At 38.4% G+C, this 17,834-nt stretch overlaps 1 pseudogene; it reads left to right on the forward strand.

Annotated features, from left to right (window-relative positions):
- Window positions 1-13,051, forward strand: part of LOC102853825 — a 65,332-nt pseudogene extending 52,281 nt beyond the window's left edge.
- Window positions 13,052-17,834: the final 4,783 nt, after the last annotated feature.

A 17,834-nucleotide genomic window follows, 5' to 3' on the forward strand; every position in this document is an offset into this window, starting at 1 on the left:
GTACTCTCCTGTGTAATTTACAGCCTCTGAAAATCAGCTGGTGCTCAACAATGAGTTGGATCCAACTTGACAGCAATGAACTGAGTTCATATTTTCATAACAAACAAGCCTTTGTTAGATACATGGGTTACATTTTTTTTTCATGTTTAGTATTCCTGTTCATCCTTTGCACAGAGTCTGTTGTAGGTTCTAATTGTGATGAAGTACATATTCATTTCCCTTTTATGCTCTGTGCTTTTGGTGTAAAGTCTAAAGCCTTTCCACTAAATCTCAAGTTTTCGCATTTTTAATTCTTTTTTTGGGTATAATTTCATAGTCTTACATTTAGCTTTTGAAAAATGCTGGGTAAAATTTTGCATAATGTATTTAGATGCAATGGTTTTCTACAAATGATGTTCAATTGTTTTCGCATCAATTTTTTAAAAGTTTGTATTTCTCATTAAATTATTATTGTATTTTTGCCAAAAATTATTTGTATATATTTATGTGAATTTATTTCTGGGTTCTGGATTTTGTCCCCTTGATCTATCTATGCCTCTGCCCCACTTTCTTGATTACTGTACCTATAATTTAGTGGTAAGAAGCTGTGCTGCAATCTGAGAGGGATATTGTTTGAATCCATCAGGCTGTTTCACTGGAGAAAAATGAGTAAGCTCCTCGGGTGTGATTAACCGCCTCTGAAAATCTGCAGAGGGTGAGTGATGGGTTGATTCCAATTTGGTGGATATTACGACGCCTTTTAGCTTTCCATTCACATTTAATAATAATAAAAAAATCTATGCTTAGAAACAATATTATTGGTACAATTAATCATTTTAGACAAAATACTAGTGAGCAGAGACTTTGAGGAACTTACTTCCTACCACATAACTAGAGTAACCAAATTGAAGTCTGTTTACTTCTAGAATAGGATTCTATTCATTGGCCCCAGTGTCTCTTTCCTCCACCTGCCATGGTCCAACGTGAGACGTGATCTCTTTTAAAGTGTGAACATCTCCTGATTCATTTAGGCATACAATCAGTTGGATCAGTATTTTTTACGTCCAAGTTCAGTGATTTCTATAGAACCTATTGTAACCTCTACAGAATCTGATAAGAATCTGTCTTAAGCTAAATGTACAAAGCATGAAATAAAATAATGTGGTTGCACCAGGGCTAAGGGAGCTCTGATGTCCTAGTGGTAAGATTCTCCACTGCAATCCTGAAGGCATGCTGTTCAAATCCACTAGCTGCTCCATGAGAGAAGGATGGGCAATCTCCTTCTCTGTGATTTGCTGTCTCCAAAAACTTCCTGAAGGGTCAGCTATGGTAGGAATGGTTCTTACTTGATGGATGGCATACAACAACATTTGGTCTAAAACTGGAAGAACTAGATGGTTCATAAGTCCCACTGCCAATCATTCTGACAATAAAACATCCCAGATATATTTTAAGAACTACCTTCCCTCTGTAACTTGATTTGTGCCACTATTAGAACCTCTACTTGGAATATTATTGCTTTTAATTTTTGAGTCATGTACTTTTAACTTGTTAGTTAAATTTGTGTCTTCTAGGCTGCAACAGTTCCATGATACATCTTCAAGGTTATGAACATGTATTGCTAAGCACAATTGATAACAGTGCATCTAAAGTCCAAAATCAATCTCCACAATAGTCTACGTTTCCTCTTGCCAAAGGGGCCCTTTAGAGTAGTGAGAGAAGAACTTCACCCTGAAACCTACAGTGTGCCTTTTCAGCAGGAAATAGCTAAGAGAATACACCATCCCCTTTTCCTTATGAATCAGAGAGAAATCTCTCTCAGGGAGGAGTGATAGGGAATGGTAAAGGATACACTGACAAAGGAGATTAATCAAAACTGTCTTTGACAAGCTCTGTGGCAATGGGACAATTAAAACAGACTTTCAAGGGGGAAAAAAAGAGGAACGAACTGGGGGGAGGGTAGAGAAAATAGTGCAACAATGAATAAATGGAAATCCAAAATCTCTGTGACTGTTCATTAAAATTAATAAAATTTAATAAAAATATTTTTTTAAAAGTCCCAGATAGATTGGAAGAAAAATGTAGAACAAAATTCATTCCTGAAAAAAGGCTAGACCTATTGAACTGAGGGACTAGAGGAACCTCTGAAATCAGGGCCCTAGGATACCCTTTCAACACAGGACTTGAACCCATTCCTCAGGTCATCCTTCAGGTAAATAATAGACTGGCCTCCAAAATAAGCAATGTCACTCAGGCATAACAACTTTGAAGCAATCTTCTAATCTCCTGATTGTTGGTTCCCTTTGCTAGGTCAAGAACGACATCCTCGCAATCTTCTTAAAGTTAAGGATAGCTGAGCCTCACTTGACCTAAAATTCAACATAACCATTTCTTGCATAGAAAGTGCTTTGGAGATCTTAAATATGTTTTAAAAGGGCACTCATAAATTACCTTATTTTTTTCCCAAGCAGTCAGTTTTTAATATAAAGTAGCTCATGTTCTGGAAAGAACTCTGCTGGCATAGCAGTTACAAGAATTCTCTCTTAACAAAAAAAAAAAAAAATCTGTGGTTTTTAACCCAGTAGGGGGAAATCATAAGGTTATATACAGTTTGATGGGTGGAGGGAGGAGTGGGAAAAGGAAATAGGAAAGAGCTGGGGAGGTGGGAATCTGGAAAGACAGAGCAATGGTGGCATATTTCAACGTTTATTAATTTTATAAAATATAATGAATGGGAATAATTATATGAAACACAATGTGAATTATGATAGTGTGAAGAACAATGTATTTAAACTTTGTGAGCAAGCCAGTATAAAATAAAATTCACTTAATTAAAAAATAAAGAAGGTGCTGTATGGAAATAGAAACAACAACAAAAACACCATATAGGGCAGTTCTGATGTTTTGACAAAAGTATCACCCAATTGTCAATTTGTCAAACTGGTGGTTTAGTTGCTGTGATGCTGGAAGCTAACTACCAGCAGAGTCATCCATGGTAGACACGGTTTGTCATAGCAAAGATAAGCAAGAAAGATAAGGAAGCAAGCACTTCCTAAATAAAAGGCCCTTAAAACCGCTATGAATATCAGCGGAACATTGTCCAATAAAGTGTCAGAAGATGAGCTCTTTTCAGCAGAAGGTGTGAGGATGGTTTAGGACTGGGCAGTTTTGTTCCATTGTACATGGGGTCACTGTCACAGTCAACTAGACAGCCCCTAATAACAATCAATACATTTACTTAATATGTTGGCATCAGGTTGAAAGGTTAATACTTTTGTTTCAAAAGACTTTCAAAAATTCTGAGGAAATGTAAATTATTCTATCTATATTTTTCTTTTACTACTCACTGATCTAATAGCTTTTTGAGCAAATACTGACACAAAGGATTATTCTATTTAAAAAAAAATAAAACCACAGTGTAGACTCCAAAAATGACTAAATTTCACACCTTCCTTATTTGTTTGCAAAGCTGCATGGTATTATGTTGTTTTATGTATATTTCTCCTTCAGAGCAGCTAGTAGGTTTAAGCCACAAATGTTTTAGTTATCAGTGAGCACTTGCACCACTGTCCCACCAGGACTCCACCAGGCACTTTTTATAAAAAATACCTACCTGGGAAAATAAGCTTCTTATGACTTCCTTGTAGCGTATAAAAAAATATATTAAACAAACAAACAAAACAAAATTGAAACAACAAAGTGTCAGAGTAAAACTACCTAACATAGTTTTAACTTGTCAGAACTGACCTATAGCTGATTCTCTGGCGGGTTTTTAGAGGCAGTTAATTATAGGAGAAGAGATTGCCCATTCTCCCCCCCCCCCCCGAGATTGCCCATTCTTCTCCTGCCGAGCAACTGGTGGGATTTGAACCTCATACCTTCGGGATTGTAGTGCAGCTTCTTGCCACTAGTCTACCAGAGCTGTAAAAGTGTACTGGGAAATGGTACCAGAAAGAAGCTGATATTTTGGTCTTTTTTTATTTTGCTTGTTTTATGTTATCCCAGGAATGCCAGAAATGTTAGCAATATAGTGCTAACACAGGAATTCAGAAATATAATGAAACCTTTTCTGAAATATATTGCAGAAAACTCACAGAGAGGTTTCTAATATGTTTTGCTTATTTTCCTGAACTTAGAAAAACTAAGGTTCATCACATTTGGTTTCAGTACATATCAGATTAGGAAAAAAATTTAAATGGGGCACAGAGTAAGGAATCTCCTCACCAACACACAGGAAGTAAATTTGGTAGTAAACAGAATTCTCCTATACCTGAGGGATTTTGTAGAATAGTTTAAAGAGATGGTTGCTAAAGGCCACGGTTATATTAATGTGACTTGTTTTCTTTTCTGTCTTTGTACTTCTCATTTCCATTGCAAATATTTGCATGAAATTGATGGGGCATCTTCTTATCCTGCACTGTAATAATAGCTCACACATCTTGAAGAAAATTGTGTGCTAAAACTAGTTGTCTGAGCATATACTTGAGGTGTTGAATAGACGCAGGTTGTTTCTCAGAGGACTGCATTTGTCTGCCAAACTGTTCGCATTAGCTGAAGGGAGCAGCCAAAGCCATCCTTTAGGGTAACCTACCTCCTCCATTTCCTTCCTGCCCTCTCTCCTCTCAATCACCACACGTGTTAACAGAAAAGTGGTCAATGTTTGGTCTAACGCTCAGTGAGGAGGAGCTGAAATGCCTTTGTTTTTCTCTAGTAAGAAGTGAGCTGAGAAAAAGAAAACAAATGTAATTGCTGCTTGGAGAGGAAAGTGAACTGGTGATCTAATAGTGCATTACCACCTCTAATATCCATACTCCAATTTGTGGCATAAGAACCAAAAGATCTCTGCACGGGCCAGCTCATCTGCATCTGTCCGGAAGGGTGATGGTTCTACTCAATTTAAGAGCTCTCATTAATAAAGTTAAAATTCCTTTCCACTCTGCTCAGCAGTATTTGTTTCCCTTCTATTTCTAGGGTACATGTAAAGTGAAACCTGTTAAGAGCTGAAACTCAGCAGATTGGCCTTGGTTTTTTGTATTTTGCTAGTTTTCTGCCTTTGACAACATGCACTCTTATTAGTGCTCATTTTAGAGGAAAATGTTTTAAATTCCCTTCTCTGATGAGTTTGTGCCTTACACAATTTCCGACTCTTGCAGGTTCTTCTGTATTACTGAGGGGAAAATAAAGGATTGGATTTCTGTGTTTGTTAGGTTGAAGAGTTGGTTACAACACATAGCATCCCTACGAAAAACACAACATACATTGCCCTATCCTGGGCCATCTTCCCCATCTCTGCCATTCACATGACCATTGCTGCAGTCATGATGTCAATCCACCCGGTTGAGAGCTTCCTCTGTTTTACTTATCATGATATCTTTCCTATTTGTGATATCCACCATGACATCTTTTACTCACCATTATACTCTTTTTTTATCATCTCTTTTTCCAAGTCTCCTCACAACATCCCAAAGTAAGTGAGACAGAGTTTTGCTATCTTTGCCTTTAGAAGAACTGAATAAGGCTTAGGACAAGAAGAGGCATTTAGACACTTTTCAGGATTTCTGTTATTATCATTATAACTTTAAATATTCCTCCTCCCCTACGTTGGGGGCCCAAGTTAAACAGATCAAAAGCAGGGACAAAGCTTCCAAAAAAGAAACTCATCTATAAAAATCCAAACAAAATGACCTTAATTATTATAGTGGAAGATACGTTTCTGATAGGAAACAATTTTAGATTTAAAGAAAACTCATCTCAGCTTAAAAAGAAATAATAATCTCACTCTTAGTATGACCTGAAGAAATTATATCAATACATATCACCAGAAGTGAAAAAAAAATCTCTAAGATTTTATAGCTACATCCACTGCCATCAATTCTGGTCCATATGATCCTATAGGACAGAGTTGAATGATCTGATAGGATTCTAAGGAGATTATAGATTATCTATATCTATATCTATATCTATATCTATATCTATATCTATATCTATATCTATATCTATATCTATATCTATATCTATATCTATATATATCTATGTATCTCTTTAGTGAGGCAGACTGTCTCATTTTCCATGGAGTGGCTGGTGAGTTAGTGTACATGTCCTTCTGGCTAGCTGTCCAGCATGTAATCTACTGTGGCAAGGAGGCTCATGTAGTGACCCTTTCAAAGTTAACTTGCCTGTGGAGCTCGTAAAAGTGCAGATTTCTGTGCTTCACTTCATCTAGAGATATTCAGTGAGCCAAGGACACTGTGAGGATCACAATGTATCATAGACTGCCAGAAGAATAAATAATCAGAATGCTCCTTAGAAGTGAAAATGAGTATATTATCAGAAGGGATCAATCTCTGAAAAAGATGCTGGGTATCATGCTGGGTAAAGCAGAGGCTCAACAAAAAATGAACCATAAAAAGGAAAACACTCAATGAGGTAGATGAATGCAATGGTTTTAATATATATTCAAACACAAAAGGGACTGTAAACTAGTCAGTTGTTTTCTTGTACTGTTGGTCTAGTTGAAAGGAGCTGCACTGTCAATCCAGAATAGTTTAAGGCCACCAGCTGCTCTGAGTGAGAAAGGTGGGCAATTTACTTCCATGTAATTTACAGCCTCTGAAAATTCTCTCTTGGGTCACGTATGAGTTGCTTTAGGCTTGAGTGGACATACCATAACCACCAATCAAGTCTATCACACACTTATAAAACTGAAGTTAAATAGTAAACAACAAATTGTTAGAGAAGAGGGTGGACATATTTTACAAATTCCAGAATGGGATACATACATAATAAAATTCTCATGTTAAAAAGTAGAACAAAATTCAGTACCATAAGAAAAAAAAAATCACAGCACACCACCATACTTATTAGTCTATTGGAAACACCTAAGAATGTGGATCTTAGAATACACTTCAAAACTGGAAATGAGTCTCTTCCCCTGTGGGATCACCTGCCAGTCAGAAAATAGACACTCTTATAAAGTGGACAATAATATTTATGACAAAGCACTTCTCAGTACAACCACACAAGGTAAGAAAGGAAGACTTTACTTAACAATAAAGCTGAAAAGGCAGAAATGGACAGAAAAGTAAGATGAAAGGAAGTGAGGAATCCAAGGAGAAGGTGGGAAGAGTGTAGATTCTGTAATGGGACTGCAACTAATGCCACAAAACAAAATGTGTATGAATAAGAAAGAAAATTATTGGAAATTATCTCTCCTTGTGTTGACTATCCGTAAGGAGAGGGTTCATAACTGTTGATTATAGGGTCCCTATGAGTCATTCTTGACTTGACAGCACCTAACACCAAGAAGACAGAAGTATTTAGGAATAAATCTAACCAGAGATACAAAGACTTTTACAAAGAAAACTACAAAATACTACTGCAGGAAACTCATCCTCACACTTCCTGACACATAACAGCCGACTGCAGCAGTCTTGTGTATTCTCTCCCTTGATACTTCTGGCTCATTCAATATATTGCCCGTAACATCTTTCGATATTGCAACTTGGGGCTTACATTTGTTCTTCAATTCTCTCAGTTTGAGAACTGCAGAGTGAGTTCTTCCCTTTTCATTCTCCAATTGCAGTTCTCTGTACATTCCATTATAATTCTTTGCTTTGTCTTCTCAAACTGCCCTTTGAAATCTTCTATACAGATCTTTTCCTTTGGCAAGTTTTCCCTTTGTTTTGGTTTCTAAGACATATTTGTTTGTAATTTGGCGGTTCACAGGATATTTAATATTCTTCTACAACAACACAGTTCAAAGGCACTGATTCTTACTCTGTCATCCTTATTTATTGTCTAACTTTTAGATGCACAGGAAACAACTGAAAACTACCATGGCTTGGATCAGGCACACCTTAGTCTTTATCCTGATATCTTTGCTCTTTAATACTATGAATGAACCTTTGACAACAGATTTTTCCCACTGCAATATGTCTTTTGACTTCTTTACTGCTGTTACCATGGATATCAATTATGGATCCAATGAAAATTAAATCACTGGCAACTTAAATTTTGTCTCCATTTGGAATAAGACTTTATTTTGTTAAGTTGATTAGGTCATACTGCAGTAATAAATGAAAAACCTAGAACTCATTGCTGTGGAGTCAGAATTGACATGTAGGTAACACTCCATTAGATTCTCCCGGTTGTAATTTACAGGAGACTGCTCATATTTCTTCCATGGAGCAGCTGATGCAAATTGCCCTAGTGTACAGCCTTTGGGTTTAACAGCAGGACAGCTATTTCTAACATGGCAAGCCCACCTCTGCACTCTGAATTATTGTGCGTGTTCCATAAAGGGATAAAAATAAAATCTGAAGATTTATGAATTCTATCATATTCTGAACAGACCACATTAGGAATTATATGATCAATGTCTTGGTAACTCCTCCCACACCCCCACTGACTCTGTATGTCTTCTCTCTTGTTTGCAAAAGGCATATAGTGTTTTCAGGATCTTATGAAGGTCATAAGAAAGATTTTCAATACCTGGCAGAGTGTAAATCTAGTGTCATGAATTTGTCAGGCTATTTTGCCAGAGGAAACCAAGAAACAACCTCAAAATCATTGACCTTATCCTCATTCTTTCACTGCCAGAGCTAAAGCATGAACAAATGAATTTCCCACTCTCCGAGGCCCACTTATGATAATGTTATTTGTTTGTTCATGTTGTCCAATCAGGAGCACCCTGGCTAAGAATATCTCTCAAGTCCAAATGCTGTCAATTTGAAGCTGGTTCTGGTAAATGAGCGCTTACACTTAGAGTGGAGACACAAAACCTTGTATTATTTGCTTCTTCCTGTAGTTCTACTTTCTTGGCATGCACCATTTCACCTCTTTGCATGATCTTTGGGCCTTGGCACAGAATAGAAGCAGTAGCCTTCCAATTTTCTCACTTTTTGGCTGCCAACAGGAAATATCATGTGTCTTTCCGGTGTACTAATTGACCTGGTAATGCCAAGGTGTACTGCAGCATTTCCTATTGAAGATATTGTGCTCTTAGGGAAAATTTTTTCTCACTGAGTTGGCACAAGTCTGCTTTAGGATTTTTTTTAAGGTTCTTGGTACACAAAGTGCTATCAAATGGTTTTAAGTCTGAGTCAGTCATATGAATTATTCATCTGTATTTCTTTGCAGGGTTTTGGGTTTGGCTGTTCCCCCACCCCTCCTATTTTTCCTTTCCTACATCCCCTATTTTTGATTGTGCAATCATGACCCCCATCTCTACTCCTAAACGACCATTTGTAAGATTAGAGAAATCTTAAACATGTTGGCAGGAATACACACAAAAATATTTCAAATGTATTTAAAATATTACACATACACATACGTACACTTGCATACCTCAAATATGTGAGATTTTCTACAGCTTTCATATGGACATAATAAATTTCCTTATTTCCATTTTAAATTAGGGTGTATTACTCTTTGCTTACATATATTACATTTGTTAACAGATAGCAGACTAATATGGAAAATATGGCTAATGAACTAACATAAAGTATGCAATATAAAAACAAAGCAGTTGTTTTTAACCCATTCATATGTGAAAAATTAAATTAAAAAATCATAGCTAGTATCATCATATTATTATAACTAGCTTCAGATTATAAGTGGATATCACTTTTTCCACACTGAATTTAACCACTCAGGCATTAGGACATTATAATCTAAAGTAGTGGAATTGGCAAAGGCCTGCAGAAATTACAAAAGTAGAATTACCAAAGGACTTTAATTCTGTCACAATGGGGCTACTTAGTAATTATACAGGATTTTTAAGATGAAAATACTATTGTTAAAATATCATTTTCTCCAGTTACGTTTGTAAAGTTTATTTGAACATTATTTTCTTTAAAAAAAGAGCTGAATTTCTACTATCCATTTCACTGAATAATTCACTCTTTGCTGCTGAGTCAGAAACAACTCATAGCTAACTCTCCCTCTCACAGATTTTCAGAGACTGAAATGCATGGGAGGAGATTTTCTGTCTTTCTCCCTGGTAGTTACCAGGTTGGACACCCCTTTGAGTTAGCAGTGCAAAGTGCTACCGATGAGGCTACCAGCACTATCTAATACCCATTTATAGACATAAATATCAGTGAGCTCTGCTGGCCTAGTGGCAAGAAGCTGCACTGTAATCCTAGAGGTGCATGGTTCAAATCTACCATGTGCTCTGCTGGAGAAGGAGGAACAATCTCCTCCTGTACCAGTCAGATCTGATTTGATGGTACACACACACACACACAAAATAATAAAATAAAATTTAAAAAGATACAAACATCATTACACATGATTCTTTGCTATTGGATTTAAGAAAACATAGCAAAGATGAAATATCAATTAGATAATGTCAAGAAATTAGAGTATACGTATTGTCAAACATAATATGAATTTAGAGATAGCTTCACTGTTGTCTCTGGAAAAAATACTAAGTAGAAAAACGAGAGAGAGGAGTTAAAATTAAGACATGGTTATAATTTAAAAAATAAAGAAATGTGGAAAATTATGTCTTTCAATGTTACTTGCATCTTGTTTAACTGTATCACTCCTGGGCTTGCAATAGTACACATATTTCCCATATCTGTACATTTTCCCAGAAAAAAACTCCCACCAGATGGCTTAACCTCTTCAACAGCATAGACTGACACAAAGACTATAACAACAAGCTCATTATCAGAGACTGAAAATGGTTCATGATACTGTAATGTTCCGATTTCTTGTTCATAGAGATTCGAGTCATAATCAACTGAGTGGCACCTAATAACAACAAATAAACAACTTCTGGTTCACGGCCACTCATTCTTCTATTGTGTCTCAGGAATGCTATGGTTATATGAGCACATTCCTGAGAAGCACAGGGCCAGAAACAAGGCAAGAGGGTCCTGGCATATGTCCACTGATGGATTTGAGTTTAGTCACTCTTGGGGAAAGGATGTTAATGATTCAGGGTGCTTGGCCAGTGTATGTTTTAATCAAGTGAAAAACAAAACTTAAACTCTTATTTAAATGTTTCCCCATACAGGTATCCTCCATGGCTAAACAGATTCTAAATATATTCTATACATAAAGGAAGGGTACACACTTCTTAATACACTGCCCCAATCTCCATAAAAAGAAATTAATGAAGACAGAAAAAAAAACAGAATATGTGCAATTTGACTCATTAGGGTTTAAACACGCGGGATCCTTAAGTATTTTCATAGTTTACTCCTACTTTCCCCTTTGCCTGCTTCTTGAGGCTACAACTTTTATGTGCAAAACCCACTGCCTTGAGTATGTTTGACTCATTGCAACCATATAGCAAATCAGAACTTCCTTACAGCACTTCTAAGTCTGTAAATCATCACAGAAGCAGACTTCCTCAGCTTCCTCTCATGGAGTTGCTGCAGAGTTCAAATCATCGCCCTTCCAGTTAACAGCTTAGTGTTCAGACAACACTGCCCCAAAGCCTCTGTTTTCAAATACAGGTCAACAATTTTTTATTTTATTTGATTTTTATCTAGAAAGACTCCCTAAAAGAGGTTGTACAAAAATGTTCTTTCAACTTTATAGCTTTTTTTTTTTAAAGTAGGATTAATACATTCATGAAGAAAGAATGCTTATAATGCAGTTTGCTGCCATAAATGTGTTGGTGTTTGACTAATGAGTGAACTAAGTGTTTCTGCATACTTTGGGACATGTTACCAGACTCATGAGCATGTTCACCAAACCTCGATCCTGAAAGCAACAATTCTGTGAATGAAACACTCCCACAGCTGGAATTTATAAAGTATGTGTCATTTGTTCAAACAACTTAGTTCAAGAAAGCAGCAGTTTAAAAGAAGGAAGAAGCAATAACCCTCCTCAGAAATCCCCACAAGTGTTAACAGTGATAGGCACATTACAAAAAATTGTACTCAGAATCCTACAAGTCAGGTAATCCTGAATTGCTAGATGGACTTTTGTGGGCAATTTAAATCTCTCTGCTATAATATAAGGGTAGAATAAATGCAAATCAGTGTTCAACACTTGCTGGGTTTTTGTTTTACATTTATGAACTTAATTGCTCATCTATTGTGAAGCCAAAACAAGTTGACATCTTGACAGAAAATTCATTTCAAATAAAGTACAGTCAGATGACAAAAAACTGCATGCAAAATCATTTCACCAGTTCTCAAGATTGTTGTTCTATGGTTCATCCAATAGAAAAACTTTATCACTAAACTACATGCCTCATGAAAATAAGAATGAATCCAAAAGGAATTTTTACGACCTACAAAAGAATATTGTCAAAGGAGTTGCACCATTCTTGACTCTACAGAACATTCAGGTGGCATTTCCTTCGAGATAGATCTATTTGTTCTTTTGTGGCATCAGGACTGGAGGAAGACATCAATAAACCACATTATTCAGAGACACAACCTTGCTTGTGTCTTGAGGAAGACTTAAGCTGCTGACTACAGCCATGGCCTTTTCTTCTCAGGCCCACTGGTGACCTCTGACTGCTGACTTACCCTTTCTCCCCCACTGGGAGGTGGAGATGAAGGGTCAGAAGGGCTTGAGCCAGATCCAGGCTGGGCTGACAGCACCCCACCTCCCCCAGCCTGGCTGAGCTTTCAGGGTGCCTCGGGTGGGCCAGGAGTTGGACCAGGTGCTGAGTCCCAGGGCATTCCTATGTGTCCCTGTTGTAGGAGTTCCGTGGCATACTGTGGACCTCAGGTTTGTCTGTAGCTTCTGCCCCAAGGTGGCCCCAAGGCTCCTCATTGGGAGAGTGAGGCAGGGGCTGGGGTGGAGAGCAGATCCTAAGGGGCCTCCTGGAGCCCTGCACTGCTCCCCCTGCTGCTGTGAAAGTGAATAAGGAGAATCTCAATGATATGAGATTGAAAAAGATGACATCAAAATTTGGTAGAAAGATCTGGAGGAGTTTGATAAATTCTTAAAGCAAAAGAGGATCACCCTGAGGTATACCCAAGCTGAAATGCGGATGAGCATTGAGACCCAACCTGGAGAGCCTGTTCCTGTAGTGCCCCAAATCCACCCTGCAGCAGATGACATACATTGTCCAGCACATCATCCAGCACCTCGGGCTTGAGAAGGACGTGGTCTGAATGTAACTCTGTAACCAGTGCCAGAAAGGCAAACGATCTGGTGGTGACTAGTCTCAGTGAGAGGATTTTGAGCCTGCTGGCTCTCCTTTCCCAGGATGACCGGTGACTTTTCCTTTGGTACCAGGGCCACATTTTGGTACACCAGGCTATGGAGTCCCTCTTACTGCTCTGTTCTCCCCAGTCCCTTTCCCTGAGGGAGAAGCCTTCCCCCATCTCCAGGTCTCTCCAATGAGTTTCCCCATTCATTCCAACTGAAGTGCCTTTCTTTACAAGGAATGAGTCACAGAGGAATAGGGAGAACTTGGAAATAGTCCTGGGGTTTGTACTAGGGCTATTTGTTTAAGTTCTTCATTCACTAAGGAGGGAAGAAATTGAGGGACAGGAAAAGGGGTAGGAAATTTGGGGTAAATGGTTCAAGAAAAGGTAAAATTTAATGACTCTCTTGATAATTAATTCCCACTGCATCTTAACTAAAATAATTTTCACTTTATTCTTAAATACTTGGGACTCAGAAAGAAAATCACAACAGATTACATCTCAAAGTGAAGAAAACAAAATCTCTCACCACTGGACTTATAGGCAACATCATGATAGATAGAGAAAAGTTGAAACTGCCAGTGAGTTCATCTTACTTGGACCTACAATCAGAACATTTGGTAAAAGCATAAGGGAGATCAGGAGATGTATTGCTCTGGGGAGCAATGGTGTCAGTTTGAGGATTAAGGTGTGCCCATGGGGAGAGATTACCCACCTTTCTCCCTTACAGCAGCTGGTGAATTTGAAGTGTGTGCCTTTTAGATTACAGTGCAGCTTCTAAGCAATAAGCCATGAGAGCATTCTTGGCCATGTTGCTAGGAGAGACTATTTCTTGGAGAAGGCCATTGTGCTTGGAAAGATGAAGGGACAGCAAAAGAGGGGAAGACTCTCAACCAGATAGATTGACATAGTGACTACAGCAATGGGCTTAAAAGTATATCAGAGAAAGAGAGGAAGGCATAGACAGGACAGGGTTCAGATCTGTTGTTCATAGTGATTGCAAAGTCCATGGCCTGTATCAGGTGCACCTTAGTCTCCAGAGAGCCACCATTGCTCTTCAGTACTTTGTCGAGGTCCCTAACAGCAGACTCTCTCATCGCAATATGTCTTTTAATTTCCTGGCTGCTGTTACCAAGAGTGTTGACTGTGGGGCTAAGCAAACTAAAGCTGTTAACAATCTCAATCTCTATACTATCCATCCTGATGCTGCCAATTGGCCCACTTATGAGAATCTTTGTTTTCTTGATATTGAGCCTCAATCCATATTGAAGGCTGCAGTCCTTGACCTTTTGCAACAAGCCCTCCTCCTCAGTTTCAGCAAGCAGATTATGATCTGCATAACACAGATTGTTGATGAGTCTTCCTCCAATCCCGATATCACACTTCTCCTTACACAGCCCATTCTCCTGGATAATCTGTTCTTGCTGAAAAGGTTGAAAAGGTATGGAGATAGGACACATCCCTGTCAAACCCTCTTTCCAATTTTGAATCATGCAGTGTTTCCTTGCTCTGTTCTGATAGCTGCCTCCTGGTCCAAGTATAGGTTTCACATTAGCATGATTAAGAATTCTGGGATTCCCATCCTTCTCAGAGTCAGCCACAGTTTGTTATGATCCAGTCAAATGCCTTTGCATAATAAATAAAACACAGATAGATATTCTTCTGGTACTCTCTGCTTTCAGCCAAGATCCATCTAACATCAACTACAATATCCCTAGTACCACAGCCCCTTCTAAACCCAGGCTCAACTCCTGGCAGTTCTCTGTTGATGTTCTCTTCCAGTCATTTTTGTATGATCTTCAGCAGAATATTGCTTGCATGTTATATCAATGATATTGTTTGATAATTTCCACACTCTGTTGGATCACCTTTCTTTGGAATGGGAACAAATATAGATCTCTTCAAGTCAGTTGGCCAAGTGGTCGTTCTCCAGATTTCTTTTTTTTTTTTAATAAGGGCCTTCCGGGAAAACCCGGAAGACCTGCTAGACAAATTCAAAAAGAGCTGCAACCGTTCTCCAGATTTCTTAACACAACTTGATGAGACATAGTTATTGTTTTACTGATTGATTGATTGATTGTTGTTAGGTGCAGTTAAGTCAATTATAGTTCATAAAAACACTATGAACAACAGATCTGTCACTTGCCCTCTTCTGCCCCTTTCTCCTTATCTCTGTCTGGCTTTAGCCTACTGTATCAATCCATCTCACTGAGAGTGTTTCACTGATCCTTTCCCTTTCCTAGGACTATGTCTCTCTTCAAGGACTGGCTGGTCCCCCCTAAAACTATGCCCAAAGTAAGTGAGGAAAAGTGAAGAAGACTTGAAGAAGCATAGGAAAGATGCATCTTCCATACTTTCAGAAGTACAGGAAGCAATTGATAAAGAACGTGGCTTGGGTGACTAAGTCTTTAATTTTATATCCATGTTCTTTAGTACTTTGGAGAAGTGAGGAAGAGTGTTGCATCAAAATTGGAGGAAAACTCATTAACAGCCTACCATGTTCAGATGACACTATCTTGCTTGCTGAAACTGAGGGAGACCCAAAGCACTTGTTGCCAAAGGTCAAGGATTGTAGTCTTTAATATGGATTGAAGCTCAGCATCACGAAGACAAAGATTCTCATCACTGGGCCAAATGGCAGCACCGTAATAGATAGAGAAGAGACTGAGGTTGTTAGCAATTACAGCTTGCTCAGATCCACAATCAACACTCTTAACATAGCAGTCAGGAAATCAAAAGACTAATTGCACTGGGACAATTTGCTGTCATGGACCACTCCAGAGTACTGAAGAGCAACGATGTCGGTATAGATACAAAGGTGTGCCTAATTCAGGCCATGGTATTTTCAATTACTTGTTATGCTTCAGAGAGCTGGACAATGACTAAGGATGACAGAAGAAGAATAGATGCCTTCAAGTTGTGGTGCTGGCGTAGAGTCTTGAACATATCATGGACTACCAAGAAAACAAATTGGTCTGTCTTAGAGTGAAACCAAGTCTTTCCTTGGAGGCTAGAAATTTGAATCTCTGCCCCATTTACTTTGGGCATGTGGTCAGGAGAGACTGGTCTTTGGAGAAAGACATCATGTTCAGAAGAGTGGACGGAGAGCGCAGGAGAGGGAGACCCTGGATGAGATGGATTGATACAGTAATTGCGGCAGTGAGCGATGGTGTGTTGGAGTTAGTGAGACTAGCTCAGGACAGGAAAGGGTTCAGCGCTTCTGTACATATTGTCACTATACATCACAAGTGACTCAGTGGCACATAACATACTATGACAGGTTTGGAAGCAGGAGTGGCATCCACTTCCTAAACAACATGCCTCTGGAAATTATGAACTTTGCTAAATGCCGATAATTGTAGAGAGGCTTTGGGCCTTTTTTTCATAGGGTGGCTATGAGTCATTCCCCACTCGAAGTCAATCAACAACAACAACAACCACAAAATTTATTTAAAAAAAAATTTAAAACATTTGGGGTAACAATTATGACATAGAGTCTACCCTTCTCTCATTATTAGTTTTTAGATAGTTTACTATAGTAGTTGGTATCTTGTCCCAACATTCCAGCATTTGGGGTTAAATTCACATTTAACAGTGATTTCTTCAGTTCACTTTCAGAGATAAAGTAGTATGACCAGTGTCTCTTTATCTTCATTTATTGAATATGTATATTTAACAGATACTGCTTGGGAATTCATGGAATGTGTGAAATTGCAAAACGCAGAGTCTGCCACCCATGAATGTCCCTGAGTGGAGTTTTTACTGTAGCTGACTTCTTTACTAAGTAACTCTTTGATCTTCTTCCAGGATCAGGAGAAGTCTGAACCCATTTTCCCTAAGTGCCACCTGCTGGTCCCATATAATATTTCTTCAATAGTTGGGCAGATCCGGAGAAAGGAAGAGACATCTGTTAGGTGGAGTAATACATTGAGGTGACAGGGAACACTCTCTTTCCTTTCTGTGTAGAATCGTGCCTGGAAGCTATTAGAAGTGGAAGGCACCAAGATATGAGAAAACATCTAAACGAAGGGTTATAGCCTGTCAGCTAGTAATTGCTCTGTCTACTTGCTGCTGAAAACCTCTTTGGCATAGCTGATAGTCCTGGGCAAATAATAGACTTTGGGTTTCATTGAAAGAAAAGATTTAGCGGCTGATGTCATTTTCAATGACATGTGGTCACAGCTTCTAAATTAAGACTTAGTTTTAAATGGTATTCCTTCAGGTTAAAAAAAAAGCTATTCTTTTCTCATTGCTTTGGAAATAAACAGGACTTACAGGCTGCATAGTGCATAATGCTTCAGACAGCTAAGCAAAAGGCTGGTAATTCAACTCTAATAGCTACTCTTTGACAGAAAGGGACGGTCGCTTCCTGTAAGGATTTATAGACTTAAACTCAATATTGTTATTGGTAAGTGCCATCAAGTCATAGATGACCCTGTGAACGAAAGACCTGAACACTTGTATAACTTTTATTTCTCCAAGTTCACAGAGTTTCCGGAGGCAAGCTATTGTGGAAGTGGATGCCACTCCTGCTTCCATGCTTGTTTTAATCGGGGAGCTCCACCAAACTGTCTACCATGGGCAACCATTATCATATTTGACTCATCAATGTCACAGTGTTCAGCATCACAGCAACCATGAGTTACCTCTGTACAGCAACTGTTATGCCACTTAGAAGAATGTCTGACCAAAACCAATTAAAACCAGGTCTGAGAGCCACAGATTAAAATC

The sequence above is a fragment of the Elephantulus edwardii genome, unplaced genomic scaffold, assembly GCF_000299155.1.
Source record: "Elephantulus edwardii isolate Elephantulus edwardi_28Jun2011 unplaced genomic scaffold, EleEdw1.0 scaffold00031, whole genome shotgun sequence".
Taxonomy (NCBI): Eukaryota; Metazoa; Chordata; class Mammalia; order Macroscelidea; family Macroscelididae; genus Elephantulus; species Elephantulus edwardii.